The sequence below is a fragment of the Solanum dulcamara genome, chromosome 1, assembly GCF_947179165.1.
Source record: "Solanum dulcamara chromosome 1, daSolDulc1.2, whole genome shotgun sequence".
In the NCBI taxonomy this organism is placed as follows: domain Eukaryota; kingdom Viridiplantae; phylum Streptophyta; class Magnoliopsida; order Solanales; family Solanaceae; genus Solanum; species Solanum dulcamara.
In genome coordinates this window covers 57,135,756-57,145,616 of record NC_077237.1, presented here as the reverse complement: position 1 = coordinate 57,145,616, position 9,861 = coordinate 57,135,756, and positions in this window count along the sequence as shown.

The window sequence follows — 9,861 nt, the reverse complement described above, 5'->3', positions numbered from 1 at the left end:
TTCTCTTCTATTAAATAATTATTTTTCTTTTCATATATTACTAAAGGTGCTTTTCCTTTCATATGGTAAAAGAATTCTTTTAAAAAAAAATAAAGGGCAATTTTTTTAATATTGCATAAAAACTATTTTTTATAGACATTTATATAGTCTTTCTCATATTTTTATATACCTAGTTGACAATAATGTACATTGTTTACTTGATATATACTCTTTTATACATATGTTTTTATATAGTTTTAGTACATATTTCTTTATGTATATATATGTGTGTTATACTTGCAAATAATTTTTTTTATCCCCTCCCTTTTTGATAAATTAAGTCTTGTCGAGTACCACATTTTTTTGGATTTTGAAAGGTGTCTAACACCTTCCCTTTGGAATAATGTAAACCCTTACCTAAAATCTAAACTGATTTTTCACAAATTGAAATGTGAGTAATATATGTCATACATCAAATAGGTTTCCTTATTTTCCTTAATAAATTAGGTGGCGACTCTATAAAATAATTAATCATTTTAGAGTCTATAAGTTGTGTTTTATCCTATAACCTTGGTAAAAATAGGGCATAACAACCATCAGTAATGGCATGCTTAGCAAGATTAGTCAATTTTGTTTCATCAATGACTTTATTTTGTTGTTCTTCAACCTTTTTATATATATTACTTTGCTTTCTTTTTGAGCTTCTAGTAAGAACATCATCTTTACAATATTTTTTAAAATTTGAACCATTTAATCTACACTGTTGAGATAAAATAGAAATAATCTCTTAATTTAATCAATCATTTTAAATAAAGAGAAAAATGAATTAATTGTTGAAGTTGATTAAGCAACTGTTGCAGCAAATTCTGAAATTGTTATAAAATACTTTAACAGTTATGTCATAGACTTAAGCAATTATTATACATATTTCAACAACTATTGCAAGAAATTTAGCAATTAGGCAGACTTGCTATAACAACTTCAGCAACTGCTTCATCTATTCACAACAAGTTCTGAAGTTATTACAGCATATGCACATTTTTCAAGCTCAATACTTGAATACCAACCAAACATCCACCAACTACAAGAAAATTTTCTCACAAAGAGTACAACAATAACCAAGAACAACATATTTAAGAACAAATCAAGAAATTCATGTTCTTCTTCATCTTTAATTTACTAAAGTTGAGTGAAACAATTGCTAAAGTTTATAAAGAAGAGCTACTATAGAAACTTCAGCAACTGATTCACTAAACTCTTAGAGAAAATTCAGCAGTTGTTGTAAGTACTTTAGGGGTTGTTGTGAGTACTTTAGCAACTGCTTCATTTATTCATAGCAAGATTTGAGGAATCAACCACCAACATCAATCCACCATTTATTACAAGAACATATTTTTTTTCTCAAAGAGTAAAACAATTTCAAGAACAACATATTTTTTCACAAAGAGTACAACGACAAAAAGCAAAGAACAACAATATATTAAACAACCCAAGAACATATTTACTAGGGCATGCAACAACAAAATTTGTGAAATCTATATACTTTTTCGTCCTCTTTAATCTAATTAAATCATCATTTTCACAAGAAAAATTGAAACCCTAACTATGAGAGAAAGAAAAAGAACTTTACTTTTGAAGAGTGTTGAAACCCTAACAATGAGAGTAGCAAGATGATGAGAACGAAGAGGATGACGATGACGTGAGTACAAAGAAGAAGAAGAAAATGAAGAAGAAGTTGAGAAATTTTCTCAGTTTTCTTCCGAAGAAGAAGATACGGAGAAGGGAAATTTCTTAGAGGAAGAAAGAGAAAATAAATTTGAAATGGGAAAGGGGTGAGTTATTTTTTTATTTTATTAAAGTTTCAAAAGTTTTGAAAAATACATTTTACCTCCTACTTAACTTAATCCCTAATTAGTAGAAGATTTAACTTTGTCTAGTCAAAGTTGTCACCCTTTTTAATTGAAAACTTATTTGTCACTTCCCACCCAATTTTCTCTAGTTTTACTTGTGGTGGTAAGAAATCACATGAATTAATTATTTATGCATCAACTTGAGAACTATCAAAAATGCTCTGGACAAAGGATCAATATCAACAAGAACTGCGAACCCAAGGTGGCCAACAACATCATTCAGAGAATTAAAGAGGTAACTGGCTACAAACATTTTAATTTTTCATTTACTTATATGTAGGGAAACGGAAAATTGCTTTCTACAGTGACATGGTATCCAAACTGGTGAAAAAGACTATTGGATAGCAAGGTAAACTTTATTCCTACTATAATCTGGCATGTATTACAATCTCAACCTATTTATCTTTTGTGTGCATTAGAACCTTCGAAGACGGTTTTATCACAACTTGGAAGTTCTTTTGGGGCTCTATTAAGGGCAGAAATTAACATCATTGGAGTTCTTAAGATAAATTATATTGAGGATTGACAAAAGTCCCACATTTATGGTTAATGAGATGAATGGACTCCTTATAAGGTTTGGGTAATTCTCCTCTCTTTCAGCTAGCTTTTGGAGTGTTAGTTAGACGTAAGACCTAATTTAATATGGTATCAGAGTAGGATCCATCTCACCCAATGTTGGGCCCTCGAAATTAAAATTGTCCACGCACCAGATGCTAAGCACTGGGCGTGAGATGGGGTGTTGAAGATAGACAAAAGTCTCACATTAATGGTTAACGAAATGGGTGGACTCTTAATAAGACTTGGGCAATCCTCCTCCCTTTGAACTAGCTTTTGAGGTGTGAGTTAGGACTAAGATTTAATTTAACAAATTATGTTTTTCAAAAGAGGAAGATGGTCTAGGCTGTTAGTAAGAGTTTAACTATGAAAAGATGGTGGAGGCTTAGAGTCTGTAATTTTCTGTGGGGTATCTTTATTTTAGACAACTATTATTCTACCCATCCTGTTGCCTCTATTATTCAACCTATCAATTACCTTTCTTTTAAATAGTTTTTCAAAATTAGAGATCATATGGAAGATCTTTTATAATTTTAATTATGCTGAACTCGTTATTAATTTTATTACTAACTAGTGAAAAACATTCTTATAGCGACCCCAGCTCATTTATGACCTGCTGACATTGGTAGCTCGGTCGCCTGGTTGTTCATTTGGATTTTGTGCAGATTTTGGTGTTGTAAGACCTTTATAACTTGAAAAGTGATTTTCAACTTAAAGTGCAGGAAAACAACCTCTAAATGTATTTATGACAGTTCCATCAGCTTTGGAATGGCCTAATAAGGCTAGAAGCGTGGTTGACTTGAGTCCCAAAATTTTCGGTGCGAGTTTAAACCATTTTTAGCATTTTAGCTTTAAAAACTGGCTAAAGGTTGACTTTGGTCAACATTCTTGAAAAAATGCACTCGGATAAAAATTCTGTCAGCGCGGTTAATCTTAAAATGTTAATTTTGGTCTAGAATGACTTTTCGTTTGACTCCCGAGGCTTCCAAACTCATTCCAAGTCTCTTTGTGGAATTTAGGTAAAAATAGCATTGGGAGTGGGACCTACATTCAGTCGTAACGACCTCGTATGGAAATTTTGGCTGCCCATTGAGTCCTAAACGTCAAATTTGATAAGGATAACATAGTCCATTTATGTGTATGGGGTTTTGGATGAATCCCGAACACCCCGTCGGAGGATTTGAACTTGGAGAATACCAGCTAAAAAGCTGATATCTGATGCTCATCAGCCATTGCAGTATTTTCAAAGGGCGATATTTCCCTCATTCTAGACTCAAAATTGGTGATTCAAAGGCCTAAGTTCAAGAAAATTTTGTGAGAAATCCATTGGTGAATATTGATTAAAAGTTTTGTGTGAGGTAAATTAGCGACTTTAGCTACTGTCTCTTGTCATTTTCAGAATGGAATTGTGGTGAACTTTAGGAAATTGATTTTGATCATTTTAGGTCTGTTTTTTGCGATTCAAGAGTCTAAATTGTGGGGTTTTCCATGAGGACCATTGTAGTATAATTGGTTTTGGTTGTTGAAGCTTCGTTTTGGTAATTTTTTCATTTTAATTTGTTGTCCTATGCCATTTTCGAATTAGATTTTTGGTGAATGTTGAGATTTGATATCTTGAGCATTTTGGGTCCATTTTTATCGATTCTTAAGACTAAATTGTGGGATTTTTCACAAGGGACATCGGGGTATGATTGATTTTAGCTGTGGAGATTTTGGTTCTGGTATTTTCTTATAAATCACTGTTGCCATAATTAGTTTTTTTTTAGCAAAATTTGGGTTTTTCTTGTGCATTGCTTTCGATGTGATTCTATGCCCAGAATTGTGTTTCATTTTGGGATATAATCTTGAGGTGCTATTTTGGATCGGTTTTTGGGGCCAATTCTGGAATACCAAAAGTGGGTCCCACATTTCCCATTTTAGACCTCAAAATTGATCCGTCTTTGAAAATTATGATTTTAGTATCTAAACGACCGTAATAACTCTGTGATTCTATTTTTGACAGTGTGGCAGCATTGAGAGGCTAGTCAGAAAGAAAAAGCTCTGGCAAAGTGATTGAAGGACGGCGATCGACCTAAAGGTAGGATACGACTTTCCTTTCTTTAGATTGAGCTAGATTGTGTGAAAACATGTTGAAATTATTGGGATGTTGGGGTTAGGTAGCTTATTTACATGTCATAGGGTAGAAATCATTTCTTAGGTCCTATTTAGGGTATTTCGGGTATAGAAAGCATGTGACCCTTTTTGTAATTTGGTGGTTCTGTTACCAATTTTGGTATCATATTATTGGTACTTTGATATATGTTATCCTTAGTGTAGGTTAGTGGAATCTTGATTTAGATGCCCTGATGTCGCTCCGATGGGCTTAGATCCCTATAGAATGGCGTAGCAGACTAGAATCTGGTAGTTGGGTCTTAGCTAGGCACTAGTTGTACTCCCATGAACAACCTTATTCATAATTTCCTAAGTTTGTGACTTTCAAGATTCATTGGTGTTCCTAAACCTTGTGTTCGTCTTTTTTCAATTCCAGTTGAAGCCTAAGGGTATATGAAGAGTTAGTTATTTGTGGAAGGAGATATATGGATGTTATACTTTATATATTTGAGGCCTAGACTTGCTAAGGAAAGAGAGCGTTGGGTGATTTACTAGGCATCTGCTAGAAGAAGGAGTTGGATCGACATTTGGATTAGATACTTGCATGGAGCATCGAGGTACAGGCCCTGCCTCTACTGATTCATTATTTATAAAAGAGCTTTGGGGTGTAGCCCTGCCTCTATTGAGTTGGCTATTTATGGTGAGTATCGGGGTTACATGCCCTGCCTCTACCACATTGTCAAATTGGATGAGTATCCAGGGTTACAGGCCTGACCTTAATCCCTAGGGCATTCACTCTTGGATAATCCTAGCTCCTACCCTTTTTAGCATAGTCATTATGTGTGCTCGACAGGCTTATGGGGATTCGCTTGGGTTTTACTTTAAATTGCGCATATGTGTCCCGACGGGGCTTTATAGGAGCCCGGTTGGGTGTGCTTAGTGTAGATACCTTAGCTTATTTTAGCCTATCTTTGTTACTAATACTTTTCCTTACATTTGACATTATATTAGGACTTCTATTGAGTTTATTACTCTTTTTCATATTCCTCTCACCTTCCTTGCTTAGTCGGCCTATGATACCTACTAAGTACCTTATATCTGGTACTCATACTACGCTTTGCATCTACCTTCATGATGTAGGTTCGAGTACTAGCTATCAATATTGATTTTGAGCCAACTGCAATTATGATCGGAGATGAGAGTGAGCACACAGCGTTCTGGATTTACCTTTCTCCCTCTATATATTTATTATTAATCTATCTTTTGCTCTTTGAGACATTCTTATTTCTGTGGTCCACTTTTGGAATTTGTACTCATTTTTTAGTAGCTCAGTACATGTGATTTTCGAGTTGTGGGAGGGATCTTTTGGTTTGTAAATATTTTGATTTGCTTCCGCCGTTCATTTGTGTTTTTGTTATTTCTTTACTGTGATATCCCATTACTCACAGTTGTGGGATACGGGTTGGCTTTCCTATTGGAGGGTCATAGTAGACGCCATCATGACCTCAGAAATCGGATCGTGATAAGTTGGTATCAAAGCCTCAGGTTCATTGGTCTCACTTGTATAGAGCTAATGTCTAGTAGAGTCTTGTGCATCGGTGCAAAGATGTCCGTAACCCATCCTTAAGAGGTTACAAAATGTTATTAGGAACATTCTCTACGTTGTATCATTTCGTGCAGTTGTGTGTCTTAGTGGTTTCATGAAATCTCATTTGTTCCACTCTTTCGTAGGGACGGCTCATACACGATGTACTACCTATAGTGATGACCCACCAGGATTGGGTAGGCCTAGAGGCCGGCCCCATGGAAAGGCAGGGGAGCATAACCAGTCCCCGATCCAGATATAGTTGTCGAGCATGTAGAGGAGCATAACCGCCACCAGTAGCACAACCTCCAGCTTCACCAGTTATGACCCTAGCTTTATAGGTGGCAATTGCTCAACTCCTTACAACTATCGGGGTTATGCCACAGGCCCCAGCTGCTAATATGCGCCGCCGACACCTGAGGTTCATCCACTCCCACCAGATGTTGCACCCCCGCCGGTAGTTCTAAAGTGTGCTATGTCCATATGGGTGTAGAAGATGTTGAGAGTATTTTAGAGGCTGTCATCCTAGACGTTTTCTAGAGCCATTAGAGAGGGCGTCATGGAGTTTCTGACTACTTGCTAATAGTAGCTTCACTCTTTATTTTTGTGGAGTCTAGAGGGGCTGACTTCACTGCTCACCAGTTTTGTGGGCTAGCCAGGCAGTGGTGGGGATCCTACTTATAGACCAGGCCATCTAGGTGACCACTATTAACATGGGCTCAGTTTTTAGATGCCTTCTTGGCTAGATATATCCTTAGGGGCGTCAGGATGACAGTCGCCGAGTATAAGGCTAGATTCCTCTAGCTATCCTTATATACCACTATATTATACCCATCGAGGAAGAGAGAGTATAGTGTTTTGTGAGTGGGTTGAGGCCCCACTTGATGTTGGTGAAGGAACACTTGGTTTCTGCGGGCCACTCTTTTCTAGTTTTGTTGGACCATGCTCATACTATAGAGATTATTCATCGCCAGGCCCAAGGAGGCGATAAAAGGGCCAGATACTAGAGAAGCTTCAGTGGGTCCTAGTCTAGGGGACATGATAGTTATGACATGCCCTGCCAGCGATTCCAGCATGATAGATACTAGTAGGGTCAGTCCAGTCGGTCGATTCAAGTAGCCCTGCTAACAGTTGAGAGGGGTTCCACCATAGGTCAGAGATGAGGAGTTGGAGATCACCTAAAAGGCTGTGGCGATAGCTAGTAGGGTATTCAGGGAGGTCCCCGGGGAGGCAGGTCGGGTGGTAGGTCAGATGGACGTGGGGGAGGCTAATAGGGTTATTTTTTTTGTTGCTCCAGCTAGGAAGGAGGCCAAGGCATCATATGATATCATCGTAGATCTATCCTCATATTTCATCAGACTACTTCATCTTTATTTGATCCAGGTTCCACTTATTCTTATGTGTTTATATAGTTTGCTCTTCGTCTGGGTATTGTTTATGATCAACTTGAGGTGTCGTTGCTTGTTTCTATCCTAGTAGGGGATTCTTTAGTAGTGGATCAGGTATGTAAATCTTGTGTAGTGACTATTAAGGCGCATGAGAGTCAGGCTGACCTTATTCAATTAGATATGTTGGACTTTGATGTTATACTGGGCATGGATTGGCTTTTTCCTCACCATGTGGTTTCGGACTGTTATACCAAGACCGTTACCTTAACATGCCTGGCATTCCCCCGATCTTGCGACAAGGTGCTTATAAACGCTCATCGATGAGGATTATATCTTTTATGCAAACTCCGCAGCTAGTTACTTCTGGGTTCTTGGCTTACTTAGCTTATGTCCGAGAGCTTATTGATGTCTTTCCTACAGAACAACTTGGCCTACCCACAGAGAGAGATATTGACTTTGCTATAGACTTGGAGCCAGGCACTAAGCCCGTGTCTATTCCACCTTACCGTATGGCTCCTGCAGAGCTCTGGTAGCTCAGTACTCAACTTAAGGATCTTCTAAGCAATGGCTTTATTCATTCGAGTATGTCTTCATAGGGTGCTCCTGTCCTATTTTTTATGAAGAAGGATGGGACTATGAGGATGTGTGTTGTCTAGAAGCCTTAGTTCGACATATGTATACTACAGGTTGTGCGACAACCTTGATTCCACCGTACTCCTACATCATTGGATCATCAAATTGCATTGCATTTCTATCTGTACTACCTGACTTATCTGGTTAATTATGATAATGAACTGTTCTTATGTGTTTACTTTAATCGCGCCGTTTTATATAAATTGGCGGTACCGATGCCAGAGTGGGATTTTTCTGTATGTAGATGGAAGAGTTCTTTAGTTTATTTTATAGATTTGATTAATTCCTGATACTCAGTCGGTCAAACCTACTAAGTACATGTGAATTGTACTAACCCTACTTTTTGTGTCCTTTTTTTGATACAGATCCTAGTCAGGGTGTTTCTCGTAGCAGCTCATCTTTCTAGCGAACTTCGTAGCTTCAAATTAATGGTGAGATCTAGGAATCCGGATCGCCACTAGTTCTATCTTCTATTTTTCAGTCTTTAGTAGTATTCAGAGGCTTATGATGTATTTTCAAGTTCAAACCTTGTATTTGATGCTCTTTATACTTATGACACCAGGTTTTGAGATACCTTCGTTGTTGTCTTTCTTTTCCTTTATTCTGTGGCCTGACTTCTCCTTTGGGAGTACCATATGAATTTTACTTTTAGGGTTACACATCAAATTGGGTATCGGGATGTGTGCCATCATGACCTCGATTTTTGAATTGTGACAAATTAATATCAGAGCGTTAGGTTACCGGTCTCATAAGTTTAAGAGCAGGGTGTCTATCATAGTTATCAAAATGACCAATATACTCACTATCATTATCTGAGCGGATGCATTTTAGTTTTTTACTTGTCTGTTTCTCAATCAAGGCTTGAAAATAACACATCGAGTACTTGATTCTTGGACTTCAAAGAAAATACTCAGAATTTGTGAGAATGATCATCAATAAAAGTAAAAAAATAAAGTGCACCACCATGAGACCTTACATTAAAAGGACCACACAAATCATAATGTACCAACTCCAGCAAATCAAGCTTTCTTAAAGGAAGATGACTTTGAAAAGAAACTCTTTTTTGTTTACCGGCTAAGGAATGAAGAAACTGTCCGAAATTCACCTCTAGTCAGAGACTAATAGTTGGATCCATGAGGAGATAGGAGAAAGCCATTCATTCTGATCATTGAACCCGGATTGAGGATTGATTGATCTAAACCAAAGACTTGATTATATATAGGAGACATGGATTAGCATTATGTCATTCCTACAAGTGATGACCCACTCATGATTGCTATGTACGGACTTCACTGGTCTTGAAAAACTAACGGAGATAAGGTCTATAGAACAAATTCATAAAGGTTAGGGTACTACTAGTGTACACCTAGCTCCATAGTTGGGCTAGTCACTAGTTAGAGGGCGACCGACCTACCCGATTGACCTACCCACTCATCAATCATGGTGTTCAGGTGACTTGCACTAATAGACCCCTATTGTATTAGAATTAGGCACCCAACTTTGTTTGTTTCACTCTAGAAAGCAAATTCTTCTTATCCAAATTATTAATCCCCTTTTTCTCATATGACTCAGCCTTCTATGCCATAACTATGATTAAGTATCATTATCCACAAATTTTGTTGAGCCTCTAGAAATGGGGCCCTAAAATACATATAAGTTAGACAATTTGTCACCTCGATCCACAATCATTGAATCTTTAGTAAGCTTCCACTTTCCAGCA